At 46.8% G+C, this 24,649-nt stretch overlaps 1 protein-coding gene across 2 annotated transcripts in view; it reads left to right on the top strand.

Moving 5' to 3' along the window:
• LOC141259228 (transient receptor potential cation channel subfamily V member 5-like) overlaps positions 1 to 24,649 on the top strand; it is a 265,010-nt gene that overhangs the window by 34,753 nt on the left and 205,608 nt on the right. The window lies entirely within an intron of this gene.

The following is a 24,649-nucleotide window of genomic DNA, read 5'->3' as shown; positions in this document are numbered from 1 at the left end:
AACGTACTCCACCGCAATGGTCTCCGTTCCAGACGAGCCCGTAAGATACCTTTACTTTCAAAGCGTCATGTCAAGGCTCGTCTACAGTTTGCTCATGATCACTTGGAGGACTATGAGACAGACTGGTTCAAGGTTCTATGGTCTGATGAGACCAAGATCGAGATCTTTGGTGCCAACCACACACGTGACGTTTGGAGACTGGATGGCACTGCATACGACCCCAAGAATACCATCCCTACAGTCAAGCATGGTGGTGGCAGCATCATGCTGTGGGGCTGTTTCTCTGCCAAGGGGCCTGGCCATCTGGTCCGCATCCATGGGAAGATGGATAGCACGGCCTACCTGGAGATTTTGGCCAAGAACCTCCGCTCCTCCATCAAGGATCTTAAGATGGGTCGTAATTTCATCTTCCAACAAGACAACGACTCAAAGCACACAGCCAAGAAAACCAAGGCCTGGTTCAAGAGGGAAAAAGTCAAGGTGTTGGAGTGGCCTAGTCAGTCTCCTGACCTTAACCCAATTGAAAACTTGTGGAAGGAGCTCAAGAATAAAGTCCACATGAGACACCCAAAGAACCTAGATAACTTGGAGAAGATCTGCATGGAGGAGTGGGCCAAGATAACTCCACAGACCTGTGCCTGCCTGATCAGGTCTTATAAAAGACGATTATTAGCTGTAATTGCAAACAAGAGTTATTCCACAAAATATTAAACATAGGGGTTGTATAATAATTGACCCACACTTTTATGTTTAAAATTTAATAAAATTCAACTGAGCAACATAACTTTTTGGTTTGTAAGATTTATGCTTCTGTTCATAAAACCTACTCTCGTTTGCAGTTTGAAGGCTCTAACTTATTTGCATCTTATCAAACCAGCTAAATCTGCAAGGGGTTGAATACTACTTGTAGGCACTGTACAGTACAGACCAAAAGTTTGGACTCACCTTCTCTTTTAAAGATTTTTCTGTATTTTCGTGACTTTGAAAATTGTACATTCACGCTGAAAGCCTCAAAACTATGAATTAACACATGTGGAATTATATACTTAGCAAAAAAGTGTGAAACAACTGAAAATATGTCTTATATTCTAGGTTCTTCAAAGTAGCCACCTTTTGGTCTGTACTGTATGTATATACATCTCACTAAATTAGAATATCATCAAAAAGTTAATTTCAGTTCTTCAATACAAAACTCATATATTATATAGAATCATTACAAACAGAGTGATCTATTTCAAGTGTTTATTTCTGTTAATGTTGATGATTATGGCTATTGCCAATGAAAACACAAAAGTCATTATCTCAGTAAATTAAAATAATTAACAAAAAACACCTGCAAAGGCTTCCTAAGCGTTTAAAAAGGTCCCTTAGTCTGTTACAGTAGGTTCCACAATCATGGGTCAGACTACTGAATTGACAGATGTCCAGAGGGCAGTCATTGACACACTCCACAAGGTCCCAGAGTTCCAATTTTTATTTGGAAATCAAGGTCCAAGAGTCTGGAGGAAGAGTGGAGAGGCCACAATCCAAGCTGCTTGAGGTCTAGTGTGAAGTTTCCACAATCAGTGATGGTTTAGGGAGCCATGTGATCTGCTGGTGTAGGTCCACTGTGTATTATCAAGACCAAAGTCGGCGCAGCCATCTACCAGGAAATTTTAGAGCACTTCATGCTTCCCTCTGCTGACAAGCTTTTTGGAGATGGAAATTTCATTCTCCAGCTGGACTTGGCACCTGTCCACACTGCCAAAAGTACCAATACTTGGTTTAAAAACAACAGTATCACTGTGCTTGATTGGTCAGCAAACTCGCCTGACCTTAACCCCATAGAGCATCTATGGAGTATTGTCAAGAGGAAGATGAGGGACACCAGACCCAACAATGCAGACGAGCTGAAGGCTGCTATCAAAGCAACCTGGGCTTCCATAACACCTCAGCAGCGCCACAGGCTGATCACCTCCATGCCACGCTGCATTGATGCAGTAATTGATGCAAAAGGAGCCCCGACCAAGTATTGAGTGCATTTACTGAACATATATTTCAGTAGGCCAACATTTTGGATTTTAAAAACATTTTTCAAGCTGGCGATATAAAGTGTTCTAATTTACTGAGATAATGAATTTTGTGTTTTCATTGGCTGTAAGCCATAATCATCAACATTAACAGAAATAAACACTTGAAATAGGTCTGTTAGAACCCTCCTGTTAGTTCTTTTTCTATTTTGTTGGTCACATGACTTTCTGTCTATATAATCCAGCTCCGCCCTTCTGGCCTTGCCGGACTTCAGTGTTTCTTTTACTCTTAAGCTAGCCAGGTGCCTTGTACCTAACTCTGTAGTTTGCTTGGTCTTTTGACCACTAGTACTTTTTGTTTGTTTGTCTTTGCTCTGCTACAATTTCTGCTAGGAGGTGTCCATCTATATCCCAGTCCTTAGTTCTTGTAGGGACCCCTCCCTTATATCTATAGGTCTGCGTTCAGACTAGCCGAGGACTTAGGCAGGTCTGTTCACAAGGAACAGGTCCCCCGCTGCATCGTAGGGAATCAGCTTAGTCCTATTGTAGGGACAGTTTTCCTATCTTTCCTTAGTTCTTGTAGCAGTTTATAACAGTAAGTCCAGCCCAAAACAAAAATAAAACACTCAAAGGAAAGAAATCCAGATATCAGCATGGTGTCGGTTCAGGAGTTGGCTCATCGCCTACAGGGACTGTCTTTGGAGGTGGCCGAGCTCCAGTAACACGTGAGTAGCTGTCCTGGAGCGCATTTTGTGGAACCGAAGGTAGGACTGCCAGATTTTTTTTATGGTAAACGGCAAGATTTTTTTTCCTTTAAAAACGCTTGTTTATTATATTTTCGTTTAAGACCCAGATCCTCTGGGAATGAATCACAGCGCATTGGGTTTATAATGTCACTTTTGCGCAAAGAACCACAGGGATGGGCCTTTTCTCTCCAACCTAATGATCCGTGTTTTAGATCAGTGGAAGATTTTTTTTCTGCTATGGGGTTGTTGTATGACGATCCTGATCGAGTCTCATCTGCTGAAACTGAATTAAGACGTTTGAAGCAGGGATCAGGTGATGTGGAAAATTATTGTACATACTTCAGAAGATGGTCGGCCGAAGTGGAATGGAATGACTCGGCATTAAAATGTCTTGCTGGTCTAGGTGAAAGGGTTAAGGATCTGCTGATTGCCTTCCCAACACCTGGAACCTTGCAGGAGGCAATGCAATTAGCTATACATGTGGACAGGAGACTGCGTGCTAGGATTAATGAAGAGAAATCTACTGCTATGGCAGCTCGTAGTTTTCAGAGGGTCTGCTCGGAAGGTGGAGAACCGATGGAGATTGGGGCGATGTCACCCCATTCTCAGGAAAAAGACCGCAGGTTTGCTAAGGGATTATGTTTTTATTGCGGTAAATCTGACCACTTTATTAAGAACTGTGTGCTTCGTTTGAACAAAGAAAAAAAAAAGGTCTGTTACGCCCATATAGCTTGTTTAAACTCACAGGGAGTATTTCTTTCTGGGAGCACCTCATTTCAGGAGGAATTGATTGAATTTCGGGTATTTGTGGATTGTGGTTCTACACTCAATGTGATTGATAAGGGATTTTTGGAAAAATGTAAATTAGAATCCAAACTTTTGTCATCTCCTATTTCTGTGGTTGCTGTTGATGGCTCTCCTTTGAAATGTATTACTCACAAGGTTTTTGAATTTCCCCTCACCATTAATGGTATTCACCAAGAGAATTTGGATTTGGCAGTATTAAATAACTTGCCTTCTCCAGTGGTTTTGGGGTTACCTTGGTTAAAATTGCACAATCCTGTACTGGACTGGTCTACCCATGAAATTAAGTCTTGGAGTCCTAAGTGTCATGATAAATGTTGTAACGGTCATATTGCTGCTGTGGAAAGAGGGGAATTACCTGTACCTATTCAGGATTTTTGGAAGGTTTTTTCTGAGGAGGAGTCGCAAGTTTTGCTACTCTTCCCAAGAGTCGCTTATTTAATCTGACTATCCCTGAGAGAAAGGCCTTGGAGGAATACATATTGACAAGCTTGGCCGCCGGTCACATTAGACCTTCTAAGTCTCCTGTGGCTGTTGGATTTTTTTTTGTAAAAAAAAAAGGACGGCGGTTTACGTCCATGTCTGGACTTTCGCGAAATTAATAAAATTACCGTACGCAATTCCTACCCACTGCCATTAATTCCTGACTTGTTCAACCAGTTAGTGGGGGCCAAGTGGTTCTCTAAAATTGATCTTCGGGAGGGCATACAATTTGTTACGAATGAAGGAAGGTGATGAATCGAAGACTGCTTTTAACACTCCGGTGGTTCATTTTGAGAATCTGGTTATGCCTTTTGGTCTTACCAATGCACCAGCGTTTTTTCAGAACCTTATTAATGACATCCTAAGACCGTTGATCGGTAAGAATGTGGTGGTGTATTTGGATGACATTTTGATTTATTCGCCGGATCTGGAGTCTCATTGGCAGAGCATACGTGAGGTATTGCAGTTGTTAAGTGACAATTCGCTTTTTGCTAAGCTGGAGAAATGTGAGTTCGCTGTGCAGAGAATTAGTTTTTTGGGCTACATTATCTCCAGCGAGGGCTTTGAGATGGACCCGGTGAAGGTTCACGCGGTGCAGGAATGGCCTAGGCCTATTGGTTTGAAATCGATACAGAGATTTTTGGGATTCGCCAATTATTACAGAAAATTCATTAAGAATTTTTCTATAATTGTTAAGCCGCTGACCGATCTCACCAGGAAAGGTGCGAATACGGTTCAGTGGACTACTGAGGCCATTGAAGCTTTTGTGTATCTCAAGGAGAGGTTCAGTTCTGCCCCCATCCTTATGCAGCCTGATGAGACCAAGCCTTTTTTGGTCGAGGTTGATGCTTCTTCGGTGGGGGTCGGGGTTGTTTTGTCTCAGGAAAACAAGGATGGAGTGCATCCCTGTGCTTTTTTTTCAAAAAAAATTTCTGAGACGGAACTTAATTACGATGTTGGTAATCTGGAATTGCTGGCTATTAAATTCGCATTTGAACATTGGCGTCATCTCTTGGAAGGTGCTAAATTTCCCATTCAGGTTTTCACTGATCATAAGAATCTGATCTATCTTGATGCTGCCAAGCGCTTGAATGCCCGTCAGGCTAGGTGGGCACTTTTTTTTCGCGGTTTAATTTTTCTGTTACTTACATCCCGGGTACCAAGAATGTAAAAGCTGATGCTTTATCTCACAGCTTTTCTCCCATGGTTGGTACCGAGGAGGAGGAGAGCATTTTACAGGAAGGTGTTGTGATAGCAGCATTGGACTCCGTTTTGGAAGATGGGATTCTGAAAGCCCAGGAGGATGCCCCGTCTAACACTCCCCATGGGAGGTTGTTTGTGCCTTGGAACTTTAGGAGAGATTTGTTTGTGGAGTGTCATGAGTCTCGGTTGGCAGGTCATCCAGAAATTTCTGAGACTAAGAGACTTGTAGGTCGCAGTTTTTCGTGGCCTGTGTGGCAGAAGGAAGTCATTAAGTGGGTGCGTCAATGTACTGTGTGTGCTAGATCTAAATCTTCACATGCTCCTGCTGCTGGGTTGCTTTGCCCTCTGGAGGTTCCTAGTGCACCTTGGACGCATCTTGCTATGGATTTTATTACTGACCTTCCTGCCTCTGAGGGTTTCACTGTCATCTGGGTGGTCGTGGACCGTTTTAGCAAGATGTGTCACTTGGTTCCTTTCATCAAACTGCCCTGCGCTAAGACACTCGCTAAGGCTTTTGTTAAGGAAATTGTCAGACTCCATGGCGTTCCTATTGACATTGTTTCTGATAGGGGACCTCAGTTCGTGGCTCGTTTTTGGCGTGCCTTTTGTGACAGGTTGGGAGTTCATTTGTCATTTTCATCTGGATATCATCCTGAGTCTAATGGACAGACAGAAAGAAAGAACCAGGATGTTGAACAGTTTTTGCGTTGTTTTGTGGCTGACAATCAAGAGGGGTGGTCTGAGATTCTGCCACTTGCTGAATTTGCTCTTAACAACCATACATCCTCTTCTGCTGGGTGTTCTCCTTTTTTTTGTTGTACTGGGAGACATCCGTCATTTGGGTCATTCTCCAAATTGGTATTGGCTGTGCCGGAGGAGGAGAATTTTTCCGGTGATTTGGAGAGAGTTTGGACTGATGTACGTTGTAACCTTCAAGAGGCTAACAAAAAATCTAAGAGGTACTTTGACAGGAAACGTCAAGAGGTTTTGTTTACGGTTGGTGACATGGTTTGGTTGTCCTCTAAGAATCTGCGGTTGAGGATTCCTTCTAAGAAATTGGGCCCGAAATTTGTAGGGCCGTTTAAGGTACTTCAGATAGTTAACCAATCTGCTGTTAGGTTGGAGGTTCCCACCTCCTGGAAGATTAATCCGGTGTTTCATGTTTCCTTATTGAAAAAAGCTGATGTTTTGGATAGGGACGCCACTGTCTCTGTTCCTCCGGTGGTGGAAGACTGTGAATATGAAATTTCTCGCATTCTTAATTCTAGATGGCATAGAGGGAGATTGCAGTATCTCGTCGCTTGGAAAGGTTTCGGTTCCGAGGATAACTCCTGGGTAAAGGCGGATTATGTCTCTGCTCCTAGACTTGTCGGAACGTTTCACAGGAGGTTTCCTGATAGACCTGGGCCTGGAGGATTCGGAGGATCCTCATAGAAGAGGGGGTACTGTTAGAACCCTCCTGTTAGTTCTTTTTCTATTTTGTTGGTCACATGACTTTCTGTCTATATAATCCAGCTCCGCCCTTCTGGACTTCAGTGTCTCTTTTACTCTTAAGCTAGCCAGGTGCCTTGTACCAAACTCTGTAGTTTGCTTGGTCTTTTGACCACTAGTACTTTTTGTTTGTTTGTCTTTGCTCTGCTACAATTTCGGCTAGGAGGTGTCCATCTATATCCCAGTCGTTAGTTCTTGTAGGGACCCCTCCCTCATATGTATAGGTCTGCGTTCCGACTAGCCGAGGACTTAGGCGGGTCTATTCACGAGGAACAGGTCCCCCGCTGCATCATAGGGAATCAGCTTAGTCCTACTGTAGAGACAGTTTTCCTATCTTTCCTTAGTTCTTGTAGCAGTTCATAACAAGGTCACTCTGTTTGTAATGACTCTATATAATATATTAGTTTCACTTTTGGTATTGAAGAACTGAAATAAATTAACTTTTTGATGATATTCTAATTTAGAGATGCACCTGTATATCATAATTTTTTTCAACAATCTGACCAGAAAGAAAATCCTAACAAAGTCCAAGAAGAAACATATATAATGTCCTTGTCAAACAAAGAATAACCCTTCAGATCATAAATGGCCGGTCATGTGGCAGTGCAAGTAACACCACAAAGAAGCGGTGTCCTGTCACTCACTGAGGTCAGCGCAGCTCCAGGGCCGCTCACTGCAGGATTCATTCTCCGTGGCTCCTGAGCTGAGCCGTCACATGGATTACAGCGGGTGGCACTTAGGACAGGTGAGCATATGAATTTTTTTTTATTTTATTCTTATTTTTACTTTTGGACACTGCGGGAGCAGACACTACTACTCTCATCATTGTCTCTGTTGGTACTGATCGCAGCCCCAGCAGGGAACAATGATGAGGGCAGCATTCAGCACCCGATGCTTGGGAACAGCACTAACTGTACCACTGACTCCCAGGCGCCGGTACGAGTCACACGGATGGCATCCATGTGCGTTACGTGTTTACACGGACCCATTGACTTGAATGGGTCCATGTGATCTGTGCTGCTGGCCAAAAATGAACATGTCTACGTGTGGATCACACGGACACATGGTCCTTGGAAACATAATGACGTGTGCACAGACCTATTCATTTGAATGGGTCTGCGTGTGTCAGTGTCTCTGGAATGAAAACTGTGACCACACATACCGGACACACTGACATGTGAACGAGGCCTAAGATAAGGTTGTTTGTGTAGTGGAAAACCCCTTTAAGCAGTTAACAGCAGCTGGCGGAGCTCAGTTCCACCCATGGCTGCGAGAGACAGATCCTGGTTGTAACTGCGCCCCGGCACTGACTTCCGCTCAGCATTAGGGCTCTTTCATACATCTGGATATTTCTGGAATTGGAAAAAAATAGTACTGGAGATATGTGTCCATGGCTACCTGTCTGGCATACACGTGGCAACCATGTTCCACATCACGATCACACGTACCAAAGCCTGGGAATCGGTGTACAGTTAGTGCTGTTCCCAAGCGCCGGGTGCTGGAACCATCACTCATCATTGTCCCCTGCTTACGCTGCAATCAGCACCAGCAGAGGACAATGTTGAGAGTTGTATTGTGCCCCCACTATGTCCAGCAAGTTGTTAAAATAAGAATAAAATAAAAAAATCCTTATACTCACCTGTCCCACGCCATAATCCATCTGACTGACAGGCAACCGCACACGCTGAGGAGCAGAGCAGAATGACTCGCTGCAGCCCTTCTTCGCATCCTGGGGAAGAGAAGTCCCTCTTCGGTTTCTCCTGAATGAGAAGCCCCTCATCGTTTCCTTCCGACAAAGAGAAACCCCTCTTCTCCCATCCTGAAGAAGAGAAGCCCCTTTTAGCTTCATCCCTGCTCACGCTGGTTTGTCAATCATGCCACTGCGAGCACGATATCGGTGAACTGCAGGCATGAATGACAGATCTCCCGGACTAGTCCAGGTGTATGCGCACTAAGATTAAACTTTATTTTTACATACACTGCAGCAACACTTATTTGTAATAAAGAGATCATACAAAAATATTTATTAGGAGGCCAATAATGCTCTTCCAACACGTTATAAGGGGGAAATCCTATTTAATATTGATGTAAGAGTAGTGTTGTAGGAACAATAAGATACTTAATTTTATACATAATTGTTTGCCATATATAGTAGTTGTAGAATCACTTCTTCCAATTTAAAATGAAATGCAAGATTGTTTGCATGTTAGAAAATCAATTGAGAAAAACAATTTTATTATTTTACCATTTTTTTTTATTTCTATTTATTTAAAAAATGTACAAGTCGCCACTGCAACTGCTGCATCGTTCTGTACTTTATATGAAAGCGTTTGCGTTACACAAATAACATTATACCGCAAGCAGTTTGGCACACTTCTAGTGTAGGTGAGAATGAAATGCTGAATGAACAGTAGAGCTTTGTAGAAGATGTAACATGACTCCTAGAAACAAACAAGATCCCTTCGGCTATTGACTTCTATGGTATGTATCAAATGAAATATTAGTCAGGAATTTGTGGTATAACTTCCATTTTTTAACATTTGCAGACATGGATTTAAAAACTTGTTTTTTTCTGCCTATATAAGATAATTATCCTTTCTTGTAAACCAGTGCTTCAAAAAGACTATTATCAGTGGGTAGAAAAAAAAACCAAAAAATCATGAATTCCTGGCTCAGTATTAAAAGAGAAGAATATTTATTCAGATGGAATCCAGCAGAGAAAACACAGACGGGGCATCCATATATTCTAAGCAAAGAGCACAATGCACCATTTTCTGCACACTAATACATTGTTTATACTTTCAGATTGCTGTCTATGAATTGTATTTTTTTTTTATTACATCACTGTTTGCAATTGTTTGGTTTTGTGCGCAAACGTCCTATTTTTAGTGCAATGGAAATAAGAAACAAAATGTTAAAATGTATAACTATGAAGTAAGAGCCATTCTATATAAATGGAGTCTTGAAACAGTCGTCAATTTCAACAAGATGTTGCCGGTATGCCAAAGTTACTACAAGAGCGCACTGACAACCATTCAAGAACTGAAGAGACTTCTCTGACCTGAGACGAAGTCAGTGCTCATGATTCCATCAAAAGAAAAAAAAAAAGAGGACAAAACTGAGATTCAAATTATGCATCAATCTTCCTCATAATAGACAAAGAGGCGGGGTAACTGACAAGTTGTGTCTGTCATTGTTCCTACTATATGAACTGTATAATTTATCAATACTGGGAATCCCAAATATTAGAGATGAGTGAATCCATTGAAACTCAAACTTGCCAGATTCGCCGAATAATCTCAGAAAATTTGACTTGCAGAATGTACTCCAAGGTCTTCAATTGCCCTGAATGTTGTGTATAACACTATTCTCATTTCTTCACACACTAATTTTCTTCCCTGTTGTGCTGTCACACACTTCTTTAGTTTATCCATTATTATATGTCTTTCTCTCCTTGTCTCCATGGCCAAACTGTGATCTGTGACGCCTGTTCACTATCCAGATTTACGGCAAAATGGCTGTGTACTACTTGCCTCTGCTTTCACAGAGGCTGTAATATTCCCTCCAGATTGGCTGTGTTATACTATGTGATGTGATAGCTGCAAGGCATTATGGGGGAGTGTGCCTGAGGTCATGTGATCCTTTTTTGGCTGATGTAATCTTCTGCAATTTGTAGAATAGTGGAGGTCATATCAGGCACTTCGGGCAAACTGAATCACAATTGTTTGAATTTGCATTTTGTGAATTCTTAAAGGGGCTTTCCCATTAACAAAGTACATTTTAATCAATAGATATTGGAATAATAATAATTTCGACAATTGAATGTATTTTAAAAAATAGGGGAAAGCTGTCCCTACAGTAAGACTAAGCTGAATCCCTACGATGTAGCGGGCTGCCTGTTCCTAGTGAACAGACCCGCCTTCGTCCTAGGATAGTCTGAATGAAGACCTATAGAATTAAGGGAGGGGTCCCTAAAAGATCTAAGGACTGGGACAAAATGGGACACCTCCTAATCAGAAATTGCTGTAGAACACAAAAGACAAACTGACAAAAAGTACTAGAGGTCCAAGCAAACTGACAGAGATAGACACCGAAGCACCAGGCTAGCAAAACAGTCAAACAACACTGAAGTCCAGCAAAGCCAGAAGGGCGGAGCTGGAATATATAGGCAGATGGTCACGTGACCGCAAAACACAAGATAGAAAAAAACTAACAGGAGGGTTCTAACAGGAACATGGTCTGATCAGACCACCAGGGCCGGCTCCAGGTTTTTGCGGGCCCTAGGTGAAAGAGTCTCAGTGGGCCCCTTTAACACATACCACGATTCATGATGCACAGATACCACAGAGAAATATATATATAGTACAATGCCAAAGATTTCACTTCTTACATTACATGAGCGATATCTATTGTAAATTCTACAATAGCTCAGAAACCGGCGAATCATCGCAGCGCACAGTGCAGACCGGACAGTATAGTCCTACATACAGTATTATGGGCCCCATATATTGCTCCATGCAGAATACTGGTCCCCATATAACTCTGCATACAGGATACTGGTCCCCATATAACTCTCCATACAGGATACTGGTCCCCATATAACTCTCCATACAGGATACTGGTCCCCATATAACGCTCCATACAGGATACTGGTCCCCGTATAACTCTCCATACAGGATACGGGTACCCATATAACGCTCCATACAGGATACTGGTCCCCATATAATGCTCCATACAGGATACTGGTCCCCATATAATGCTCCTTAGAGAACACTGGTCCCCATATAACGCTCCATACAGGATACTGGCCCCCATATAACGCTCCATAGAGGACACTGGCACCCATATAATGCTCCATACAGAATACTGGACCCCACATAATGCCCCATGCAGGATGTCACCCCCCTTTATAATGCCCCATGCAGGATGTCACCTCTCCCCCACATATAATGCACCATGCAGTATGTCACCTCTTCAACCCATATAATGCCCCATGCAGGATGTCACCTCACCCCTCCCTTATAATGCCCCATGCAGGATGTCACCTCTCCCCCCATATAATGCCCCATGCAGGATGTCACCTCTCCCCCCCATATAATGCCCATGCAGGATGTCACCTCTCCCCTCCATATAATGTCCCATGCAGGATGTCACTTGTCCCCCCTATATAATGCCCCATGCAGGATGTCACTTGTTCCCCCCCATATAATGCCCTATGCAGGATGTCACTTGTTTCCCACCCATATAATGGCCCATGCAGGATGTCAATTGTTACCCCCATATATTGCCCCATACAGGATGTCACTTGTCCCCCCCATATAATGCCCCATGCAGGATGTTTCCTCTCCTCCCATATAATGCCCCATGCAGGATGTCACCTCCCCCCCCCCATATAATGCCCCATGCAGGATGTCACTTGTACCCCCCCATATAATGCCCCATGCAGGATGTCACTCCCCCCCCCATATAATGTCCCATGCAGGATGTCACCTCCTCCCCCCATATAAATCCCCATGCAGGATGTCACCCCCCCCCATATAAATCCCCATGCAGGATGTCACCTCCCCCCATATAATGCCCCATGCAGGATGTCACTTGTTCCCCCCACCATATAATGCCCCATGCCACCATACATATAAAAAAAATCAAATACTTCACTTCTCACCTGCTGCCGCTGCTTCAGACCCCTAACCCGCGCCGGCGTCTTCCCACTCTGCGCTGCCTGTGACGGCTCAGGAGAGAGCTCGGTGTAAGGACATCACCGTGCCCTCTGACCTGAGATGTCACAGCGCAGCAGCCACGGAAGAGACCGCAGCTGCTGTGGAGGCACGGGGAGAGGTAAGTATTGTGCCGGGGCCCTGAGCAAGCGGGGAAGAGCAGGCGCTGACACCAGCACCGCACCGCTCACGGGTCCCATAGTGCGCAGGGGTGCCCGACGGTGAGTTGGCCCCCCCGCCTGCTCAGGGCCCCGGAACTTGCCCGGGTGCGCTGGGTGCTGACGCCGGCCTTGCATACCACACCTCCTGGGCAGGGGAGGAAGCAAAAGAGTATACACACATTATTTGTTTTTATTCCAAGATCTATTGATTAAAATGTACTTTGTTCGTGGGAAAACCCCTTTTATCATGAATTTGATTTACATTGGTAAAGATTAGATAATCAAATCAGTGTTTTTTTTCTACCATATAGTCATGACAGCATGACGTTGTTTTTTTTGTGATATTAAAACCACCACTAATGTTGTGCCACATACAGTTGTGTTCAAAAGTTTACATACCCCGGCAGAATTTTTCCTTTCTTGGCCTTGTTCCCGAGAATATGAATGATAACAAAAATACTTTTTCTCCACTCATGGTTATTGGTTGGGTGAAGCCATTTATTGTCAAACTGCTGTGTTTTCTCTTTTTAAATCTTAATGACAACCAAAAACATCCAAATGACCATGATCAAAAGTTCACATACCCCAGTTCTTAATACCGTGCATTGCCCCCTCTAACATCAATGACAGCTTGACGTCTTTTGTGGTAGTTGTGGATGAAGTTCTTTAATTTCTCAGATGGTAAAGCTGCCAATTCTTCTTGGCAAAAAGCCTCCAGTTCCTGTAAATTCCTGGGCTGTCTAGCATAAACTGCATGTGACGCGCCCCTTGGGCCGTGGGGTACTCGGTGCCGGGCCGGTCGTTGCTAGGGGTGATGTCACAGTGGCGGTGACCCGGTCCGTGACTCGGTAAAAAGGGGAATTTTATAGTTTTAATGTATGCAATTCATGACGCCACCTGTGGTATGTGGCTATAGGTAGTCGCCGCTGCAGTGCAGGTCCTCTGAAGCTGGTGTTTAATGCAGCAGAGTTGGTTTGGCTCTCCACAGGTAGAGCTTAGCTCCTGGGCCGTGTAGATGTTGTAGTGAAGTAGATGATGCTGGGCGGTGTAGTGAAGGGGTGATGGCGCAGTTAATAATCAGTCCACAACTCAATGGCGGTTTCCTCTTATGTTTACTTGCGGTGATTAGGCAGACCGGGACATGGGTGCTGGCTAGAAGTGGAAGTCCGGGCAGCCTGGAAGCAAGTAAGGAATCCACCTCGACAGGTGGAGTTGTAGGCTTTCCCTTTTGCACTAATCTCTCTGGCCCTGCTTCTTGTAGCTGTGCTGTGGCCCTCGTCCCTGAGTACAACGCCCTTGTGTTCACCCGTATGGCAGGCACCTCGGGCCTTGCTGATGCGTCGCCCCCACGTGATGGTGCTGGGCCCTGCAGTGCTGCTGAGCCTCCGGGCGTCTGGTGGGGCCAGGAGACCTGCAGTCTCCTGCCCTCCGGTTTCTGCTGCTGGGCCTTCGGTGCCCCACAACCTCGGACTCCGGTGTCCGGTTCTTCCGTGCTCCTATCCTCAGGGGTGAACTGCCGCGCAGCTCCACTCCCTAGGTCTTTTCTCTTCAATGTTCTGACTTCAACTACTTTCACTAAGTCTAACTAACCTCGCCTCCATATCTCAGTTGCTAAGGGGAGGAGCTCCCCTTGCTGGTCTGTAGCCAGGAACGTGTTGCATGTTAGTGTACCTGACTAGGGGACCCCTGTTTGCTTCCAGGCATATCATCACCTCTTGTGAGGGAGGCAATGCCACTGTGGCAACCGGACTCCTGGGGTGCCACATTCCCCCCTAGTTAACTTCAGTACTCCTGGACTGAGGATACCTTTTTGAAATTAACAATTAACAATAACAATTCACATTACAAACAGTTTACAAAATCTCAAAAAGCAAAAACGACAAAAACCCAATCAAAAATGTACAGCAGTCACTGCGGCGCTTAGTCTTTACACCACAATTTGGGTAACTGAAATTTGGCTGGTGGGAACTGAATCAACCCACTTTGTGTATCGTCCCTGGGCGTGGCTTCAGGGCACTCTTTCAGTGGGCCTGGTCTTCGGCCATGCCTGCGGTTTATTTTCAAGGCCACTTACTAACTATTTTCAATATTGTCCTGACCACACCTAGTCCTGTGGTCCAATTGTCCATAAATTTAACAAATATATACACCCAAGATCATTTAACAGTTACAATTTATAACATACCCTTTAGTATCTTACACTTTAGTTCCTCCAGCGGGCAGGGAGCTGACCTTTAGTACTCCGGATCGATCTACGTAGTACATTTGTTGTCACTGACCTACCCTGGTCCCTAGTGTCTACCCCTGCCGTGGTGGGTTCAGTGTGAACTACACTACGGGTAGTCTCAGGTAACACCGGTAGGCTGGGTAATCTCCTATGAATTCTTTGATTCACCCTGGGTAAGACAGGTTCACTGCTAGCAGAGGGTAGATTCTCCTGATCTGCTGCTGATGAAGCATCTGTCTCTGGGGCCGACTGGTCTTCCAGATGTTCTGGAGCCTCTGCAGCTTCCGGTGAGGCCGCTTGGAGAAAGGTTAGGACAGGTACCACAATTGCTTTGTTCACCTGCGTCCAAGACCGGGGAAATTCTCCGAGGACTGTCTGGATCGTTTCCTCCACTTTTTCTGTCTTGATCTTCTTCTGTGTGTTTCAACTGTTCAGGACATATCTTCAAGTGGTCTCTTGAGACTGCCCCTGAAGTTTCTCCTCCATCCTTACTGATGAGGCACACTTTGGTGTTATCGTAACTTGAAGGTAGGACCGTGTATGGCTCAACTTCCACTGTTCATCTAATTTGTGGACTCGTCTCTTCCATTTGAGTACTTGTTCTCCAGGTGACAAGGGAACTGAAGGCACGTGCTGATTGTAAGTTTTCTCCTTCTTCTGTCTCGCCTGGGACAAACTTCTCTCCACACATTCTTGCACCTTGCGGTATTGTTGCTGCTGCTCTATATCCCAATCTGCATCTGGTGATGTCGTCTCTGGTGTTAAGACTCCCATGTCTAAGTCGATGGGTAGCTTACCAGGTTCTTGCTCTCATCAGTTAAGCGTGTGTACAGTTGATGGAGTTCACCGGGATGTGGTTATATAGGTCCACCAAATCTGGTAACTTCTCTGGCCACAGGCTAAGTTCTTCAAGGGGCAACGTCTTCAAAAGATCTATTACCATCTGGTTCATCTTCTCACACAACCCGTTGGTCTGGGGATGATACGGCGTCGTCCTTATTTTCTTGCAGCCGTACAGGGTAACCGTGCAGGCGACAAAAGTGCTGTTGGAACGCTTTGACTGCTGTCTGAGCCTGGAGTACTGGTCTACTATGGTGAGAGCGTAGACATATCCTGTCCGGCTTGGGGCTAGCTTCACGTTGTCCAAGGCTACCAGTTCAAGTGGTTGTTTGGTGATTATGGGCTGCAGGGGAGCCCTCTGGCTATCACGGTCTTTCCGTCTCAGATTGCATGGACCACATTCTCGACACCATCTCTCGATTGCTTTCCTCATGCCAACGCAGTAGAATCGCTCACGTAGCAGGACTTCCAACTTCTTCCACCCGAAGTATCCTGCTCCATCGTGGTACGCTTCTAAGACCATTGGCGCATCCCGCCTCCGGACTACCACCTGCCAAACCAGTTCGTGTGTCGGGGAGTTGATACTTCTTCGACACAGCTTTCCCTCATAGATGAACAGTTTGCCCTCCTCCTTCCACAACTGTTGGGTCTCCTGTGGAGCATCTGGATCAGGGTGAGAGTCAGCTTGCATCAGCAACTCCTTTACCAGGCAGACAGCCGGGTCGCTATCCTGCGTCTCTGCCCATCCATGGTGGGGCAATGGGTTGAACGTGACCTCTCTGTTGGCGGAGCGCTTGGATGGAAGGCGGGTAGCTCTATCTCCTCCAGCTCTTCCGGGTCTTCTCCCCCATCTGGCAAGTTGGGCATCCTGGATAGCGCATCAGTTTTTGTGTTCTTATGCCCCGCCCGATACTTGATGGTAAACTCATAGTTAGACAGTCGGGCCATCCATCGTTGCTCTAGGGCACCAAGCTTTGCAGTCTCCAGGTGCGTCAGCGGGTTGTTATCTGTGAAGACTGCAAATCTGGAGGAGGCGAGGTAATGTTTGAAGCGCTGTGTTACAGCCCAGACTATGGCTAAAAACTCCAACTTAAAGGAACTGTAACATACCTGGTGGCGGGCTTGCATGGTGCACCATCTCTCACTATGCAAGATCGCAAACTTGATCTTCAGTCCAGTCTGCTAGCCTGGCATCTATTCATGCTGTCTGTTTGTCTCTGTTCTGACTGCTTTGGGCGGCGGCCCGGTTACTTCCTGTTTCTTGTAGCTGCTGTGGGCACACCCCTAATGCATCCTCAGCCTATTGCTGTCTGTCACTGGATATTTAATCCAGATTCACCTGGAAGCTGGTGCCTGAGCAACTCTATCATTCAGTGTGCTCCTTGACTCTGAATGTGCCAGGTCCTGTTCTGTTCTAGTCTGTTTCCGCCACTCTGGGGACTGTATTCCCAGACTGGCTCCTGTATCTCTTTCAGTAGCAGTTCCTGTCTGGACTGTACCCTAGCCTGTCTATCTGCCTTCCTGGAGGCTGTATTTCCAGGCCAGTCTGAACACGCTCCTAGCCTGTTCGTCCCGCCTTCTAGGGGCCGCATACCTAGACCCACTCCTGTATCTCGCTGCAGTGTCAGTTCTTGTATGAACACTCTCCTAGCCTGTTACCTGTTTTTCTCTATGTCCGTACCTTCCCTTTTTCTGCAGAGTCTGAACCTGCACCTAACTCCTACTCATTGTCACTGTACTTCCGTTTGTGAGTTTAGAGTCCACTCGCTACTTCATTGCAAGTACCTTGTGTGTTTCTGGTTCTGCCTTTCCCTTCTAGTCTGTTCCGTGTGAACAGAGCCCTGTTTTCTGTGCCCTGCCTTTGCTCGCCGCTCCAGGCGGTCTCGCTCTGCTCTGCCTTTGCTCACCGCTCCAGGCGGTCTCGCTCTGCCCTGCCTTTGCTCGCCGCTCCATGCGGTCTCGCTCTGCTCTGCCTTTGCTCACCGCTCCAGGTGGTCTCGCTCTGCCCTGCCTTTGCTCACCGCTCCAGGCGGTCTCGCTCTGCTCTGCCTTTACTCACCGCTCCAGACGGCTTCGCTCTGCCCTGCCTTTGCTCACCGCTCCGGTGGTTTCTGCCTGCTCTGTCTTGCTTACCGCTCCGGCGGTTTCTCCCTGCTCTGCTTGCTCACCGCTCCGGCGGTACCTCTCTGCTCTGCCTTGCCCACCGCTCCAGCGGTTCCTCTCTGCTCTCCTTGTCTACCGCATCTGTGTTTCTGTTCCTGAGTCCCAGTCTGTACTGGACCCTATCCAGCCTGTGCTCCAACCTGCTAGTACCTCCCCATCTGCACGCCAGCTGTACTTGTCAGTACCCTCCTGTCTGCATACCAGCCGTGCCTGCCAGTTTCCTCCTGTCTGCACTCCAGCCGTGCCTGCCATTGCCCGCCTGTCTGCATGCCAGCCGTGCCTGCCAATACCCACCTGTCTGTGTGCCAGCCTAACCTGCCTGTTCCTGTATTCCCCGGTGTGGGTCAACAGCCGTGTCCGGGGTCTGGCCTGGAGTAGCACCTGGTCCCTCTGCTCGGTTCCTCCCTGGTTCACGGCGTCGTAGCCGTCGTGCGACCTTGGTCGGATCGGGTTGATACTTAGTTACGCCCCTCCAGGCACTCTCCAGTTCATGGCACAGTGGAATCACTAAATCACGCACACGCCAGTCAGCCCGGGCGTGTGCATAACAGGAACTATAGTTGTTGGGGTTCCTTTCCGTGGGCCGGAGCTTCCTGCTGGTGTAAGCAATCACTCTCTCTCTGCCCTGCTGTACCTGGGACAGCACCGCTCCCAATCCCACGTTGATGGCATCCGTGTGAAGTATAAAGGGTTGGCCATAGTCGGGGTAGGCCAGGACTTCGTCCCCAGTAAGAGCCATTTTCAGTCGAATGAAAGATTCGTCTTCTGGTTTACCCCATTTGAACGGAGGTTTCGGGTTCTTAGCCTTCTTGGACTGGCCCACTAAGAGGTCCTGCGTGGGTGCCACTATCTTGGTGAAACCCTTGATGAATCTCCTGTAGTAGCCCACAAGCCCGAGGAACTGCCGCACTTCCTTGATAGTGGAGGGTCTTGGCCAGTCCTTGATCACGGTGACTTTTTCAGGGTCTGGTGCTACACCTTCAGCGCTTACCACATGACCTAGGTACTGCACCTTGGGCTTCAACAGGTGGCACTTGGACGGCTTTACCTTCAGGCCATAACCAGATAGGGCTTCGAATACCTTGGCCAGGTGCTCCAGGTGGTCTTCACATGTCTTCAAGTAGACAATTACATTGTCTAGGTACAGCAGGACGGTTTCGAAGTTTTTGTGTCCCAGGCAACACTCCATTAACCGCTGGAAGGTACCTGGGGCGTTGCAGAGCCCGAATGGCATGCAGTTGAACTCGCTGAGGCCCATTGGTCTTGTAAACGCGGTCTTTTCTTGGTCCGCCTCTGACACAGGAACCTGCCAATACCCACTGGTGAGATCCAAAGTGGAGAAATAGTTAGCTGATCTCAATGCTGCTAATGATTCCTCAATTCTGGGTAATGAGTAGGCGTCCTTATGTGTAATGCGGTTAATCTGCCTGTAATCAACACACATCCTCATTGTACCATCCTTCTTTCTAACGAGAACTAATGGAGCTGCCCAGGGGCTACAACTATCTCTGATCACCCCAGCCTCCTTCATCTCCCGTAACATTTCTTTGGCACATTGATAGTGAGCTTGGGGTACAGGCCGGTACCTCTCTTTGATTGGCGGATGATCTCCCAATGGGATATGATGTTGAACCCCTTTTACCTGCCCAAAGTCTAGTGGGTGTTTGCTGAAGACTCGCTCATATTCTTGGACCACCCGGTATACTCCATGTTTTTGGTGCAAAGGAGTGGAGTCAGTGTCTACTTGTAGCTTCTGACACCAATCCTCCATCTGCCCCTTGGAGCCGTTATCCTCCGCTGATTTGGATGGAGGCAAGGGTTCCACTGCCTTTATTGCATTGTAACTGACAGTGAACAGCTTAGCAAGGGCAGCATACTGGGGTAAATGGACCTCTTTCTCCCCACAATTCAGGATGCGTATCGGTACTCTCCCCTTGCGGACATCAACTACCCCCCTGGCTGCCAAGATGGTGGGCCTACTGTCAGAGTACACGGGTTCCACCAGTGCCTGATAATCTTGACCCCTGAGACCTATTGCTGCCCGACACCATATTAACATTTCACTCCTAGGGGGCATTGCAATGGGGAATGGATCACTCATCCTGACACTGCCAACTTCACCACCAGACAACTCTACCTGTTGTCTTTTCATCAGGGTTCTGATTTCCTTCTGCAGAACTCGCTGCTGACTGGAACTGGCAGTCTCTGCGACCTGCTGCAGCAAAAGAATAATTTCCCCAAGACAATTCTCTATCACATTGGTGCCTATAGTTATCATAGGATGACTTTCTCGGCGATCAATATCAACAATAATCATTCCTTGTGATGGCTGTTCTACTCGGCCAACTTTTATGGTCACCTCTTTATACCCCACTTGAGGCAAGGGCTGACCATTGCTGGCATAGATACTAAGATGTTCATCTGGACGGTGGGTAATGTCTGATTCAGTCCAGTATTGTTTATAAAGGATATATGGCATCGTTGTCACCTGGGACCCAGTGTCCAGCAGTGCGTTCATCGGGATGCCATCAAGCACGACAGGCAGGACCTGTCGTCCTCCCACATACTTGTCTCGCCAGCTTTGTGGGCCTGGTCGTCTTACTTGTGGGGGTTGGCCCTCTGTCCCAGGGGTTGCTCCTTTAAATTACAGAATCTTGCGTAGTGCCCCGCCTTTTGACAGCGGCCGCAGATGGGTTGTCCGTCCTGGTCGTAGCGATCGCTGTTCCTCCCTCTGGTCAGTGGAATTCTTCTCTGTCGCTGCCACGGGACATCATCTAGACTGTAAGCCAGCTGGATCTTTTCTTTTGGAGACACTTGCATGACCTTCACGGTTTTGGCTAACGCAGCCACACTTTTGGTCAGCTCCTGGACCTGAAGGCGCAGGTCTGCAGATGGATCATTATCTAGGGTCTGCGCGTCAGCCTCCACAGGTGCTGGGGGAAAGGACGCCACCTCCTGGTGGTATGTGATAGCTGGACGCCGGAGGGATGCAGTGCCACTTGGGATTGATTCTCGCAGCACCCGGATGGCTCTGTCTTTAAATTGTGCAAAGTCCAGATCAGCGTTTTGCAGAGCCATAATGTGCAGCTGTGTCATGTGAGCGCCAGACAGGAGCCCCTCAATAAACTGCTCAGTTAGCAATCTGTCCTCATCTCGCACACTGTCGGGGTCTACCTGTTTGATGGCTCGCAGTGCCTCCTGCAGGTCTAGAGCATAGTCCCGTACACTGTCCTGCACCCTCTGTTTGCACCCGTATAACTTCATCTTTATTTCTGCTGCGGTGGGGGTGTCAAAGGTATCCTTCAACCGGGCCAGTATTTCTTTGACAGTGCCTTTGTCCCTGCCCGGCCAGGACTTCACCTCTCTCTGGGCTGCACCGATTAGCTGTCCTATGAGGATGCTGACTTTTTGTTCCTCAGACAGTGGGTATACTTTAAACAAACTGCGCAGTCTCTCCTCAAAGTCATTCAGGGTGTGCGACTCCCCTGAGTACTATGGGGAAACCACGCCGCCCCCGGTGTATATGGCATTGATATCGGCATTACAGTGGCTGCGGCTGCGCCCGCGGCTGAATCCTCTCCCATGCTGGGCATCTTCCTCCCCCCTAGTGAACCTTAGCCAGGGCCTGGGCATCTGCTGGCGTACCAGTATGCTGCTCTGCAGGCGGAAGGATCTCTTACCTGGCGGTTCCGGATCGGGGCCTCTTGCTTCCCCTCGGCGGAGGGAAAACCACGTGATAACACCGTTTAGTAAAGTCTATGGCACACAGGACCCAGTTATACCAGGCTTTGTGAATCCTGTTCGTGACGCCAAGTTGACGCACCCCCTGGGCCATGGGGTACTCGATGCCGGGCCGGTCGTTGCTAGGGGTGATGTCACAGTGGCAGTGACCCGATCCGTGACCCAGGGCGGTCAATAAAAAGGGGAATTTTATAGTTTTTATGTATGCAATTCATGACGCCACCTGTGGTATGCGGCTATAGGTAGCCGCAGCTGCAGTGCAGGTCCTCTGAAGCTGGTGTCTAATGCAGCAGAGTTGGTTTAGCTCTCCACAGGTAGAGCTTAGCTCCAGGGCAGTGTAGATGTTGTAGTGAAGTAGATGATGCTGGGCGGTTTAGTGCAGGGGTGATGGCGCAGTTATTAATCAGTCCACAACTCAATGGCGGTTTCCTCTTATATTTACTTGCGGTGATTAGGCAGACCGGGACACGGGTGCTGGCTAGAAGTGGAAGTCCGGGCAGCCTGGAAGCAAGTAAGGAATCCACCTCGACAGGTGGAGTTGTAGGCCTTCCCTTTTGCACTAATCTCTCTGGCCCTGCTTCTTGTAGCTGTGCTGTGGCCCTCGTCCCTGAGTACAACGTCCTTGTGCTCACCCGTATGGCAGGCAGCTCAGGCCTTGCTGATGCGTCGCTCCCACGTGGCAGTGCTGGGCCCTGCAGTGCTGCTGAGCCTCTGGGTGTCTGGTGGGGCCAGGAGACCTGCAGTCTCCTGCCCTCCGGTTTCTGCTGCTGGGCCTTCGGTGCCCCACAACCTCGGACTCCGGTGTCCAGTTCTTCCGTGCTCCTATCCTCAGGGGTGAACTGCCGCGCAACTCCACTCCCTAGATCTTTCCTCTTCAACGTCCTGACTTCAACTACTTTCACTAAGTCTAACTAACCCCGCCTCCAAATCCCAGTTGCTAAAGGGAGGAGCTCCCCTTGCTCGTCTGGAGCCAGGAACGTGTTGCATGTTAGTATACCTGACTAGGGGACCCCTGCTTGCTTCCAGGCATGGCATCACCTCTTGTGAGGGAGGAAATGCCACTGTGGCAACCGGACTCCTGGGGTGCCACTCGTGCTTGAGATCTCCCCAGAGTGGCTCAATGATATTGAGGTCAAGAGACTGAGATGGCCACTCCAGAACCTTCACTTTATTCTGATGTAGCCAATGACAGGTCGACTTGGCCTTGTGTTTTGGATCGTTGTCATGTTGGAACGTCCTAGTATGTCCCATGCACAGCTTCAGGGCTGATGAGTGCAAATTTGCCTCCAGTATTTACTGATAACGAGCTGCATTCATCTTTCCTTCAACTTTTACCATGTTTCCTGTGCCTTTGTTGCTCACACATCCCCAAAACATCAGTGATCCACCTCCATGCTTTACTGTAAAAATGGTGTTCCTTTCACCATAGGCCTTGTTGACCTCTCTCCAAATGTAACGTTTATAGTTGTGACCAAAAGGTTAATTTTTGGTCTCATGACTCCAAATAACCTTGTTCCAGTGCCTCCTTATTGTGCATCTTGAAACAGCCACACCGCTACTTTTCAGAGAGTCCAGAATTTCAGCTGATGTTATTTATGGGTTTTTCTTTGCATCCCGAACAATTTTCCTGGCAATTGTGGCCAAAATTTTTGTTGGCCTACCTGACCGTGGTTTGGTTTTTACAGAGCCCTGATTTTCCGTTTGTTAATCACAGTTTGAACGCTGCTGACTGGCATTATCAATTCCTTGGATTTTTTTTGTATCCTTTTCCTATGTTATACAGTTCAACTACCTTTTCCCATAGATCCGTTGACAATTCTTTTGCTTTCTCCATGACTCACAATCCAGAAACATCAGTGGCTGGACTCACTCAGCTATTATGCACACACACTGATTACAAGCAGACAGGTCACAGGTGAGGATGTTACCTTTAGTAGCCATTCAAACCCATTTGTGTCAAATTCTGTGCATGTTATCAGGCCAAAATCACCAGGGTATGTGAACTTTTGATCAGGGTCATTTGGATGTTTTTGGTTGTCATTAAGATTTAAAAAGAGAAAACACAGTAGTTTGACAATAAATGGCTTCACCCAACCAATAATCATGAGTTGAGAAAAAGTTTTTTGTTATCATGCATATTCTCTGAAACAAGGCCAAGAAAGGAAAAATTCTGCCGGGGTATGTAAACTTTTGAGCACAACTGTATGTTTTATATGACCGCTATGATGTTTGCCAACTACTACCTAATGGGTGTACTATTTAGGCAGTAAGGTGACCCTCACCTCTATTCATCCATCATTTCTAGGTATTTGGCAGGTAGCACGATACTTGTGCTAGCTAAACAGGTAAATGCGCAGGCTGTCTTCCGGGCATGTGGCCAGTGGTTGATATGCACAGATGTAAACCTCTTACCCACAGGGAGGTGAACATTTATTTCCATGCCTGTTGGTCATAGCCAGTAGAATACCCAATGGGCAGCTCATAGTGCGTGCACGTGAGATCACATTACTCCCCTTACATTCTTTTTGCACACCAGCCAGTACAAAGCTCTGGCATCTGGAGGCACATCAGCGCCACTACTACGAATGGTACTACCCCCTTCGCTCTAATGGCCATCATTGTTACCCTGATGAACCCCAACATTTAGTGTGGTGAAACGTGTTGGCCAAAATAAATATGATGCTTATAGTCATGCTGTTTAAGGGACCATTTTATATTTGGGCTGCTGTCTATGGTTGTGAAGCATTGGACATTTTTCAGTAGAATATTGGGCTATGACCCTGGCTACACAATTGCTCAGATTGACCTTTTGTTGGAGCACTAGTGTTTGACGTGCATGATTTTTACTATTATAGCAGTGACCGCAATGATGCAATTCACATTGGATACTTGTTATCTCAATGCCATTGTTTGATTTATCGTTCGGTGCAGCTAAAAATTCTACCAGACTTTTTCATGTATAGCAATATTAGGTTACCTAATTCTCGAGTTTTTTATGTACCGGTACTTTTTAATTTGCGGTGCATTTACCATACTAATCATGACTAGCCACCCTAAACTACTT

Source organism: Phyllobates terribilis, unplaced genomic scaffold (assembly GCF_046119375.1).
Source record: "Phyllobates terribilis strain yellow unplaced genomic scaffold, ASM4611937v1 Scaffold_3__8_contigs__length_932513732, whole genome shotgun sequence".
NCBI classification, from domain to species: Eukaryota; Metazoa; Chordata; class Amphibia; order Anura; family Dendrobatidae; genus Phyllobates; species Phyllobates terribilis.
This window is presented reverse-complemented; position numbering and strand designations above follow the sequence as displayed.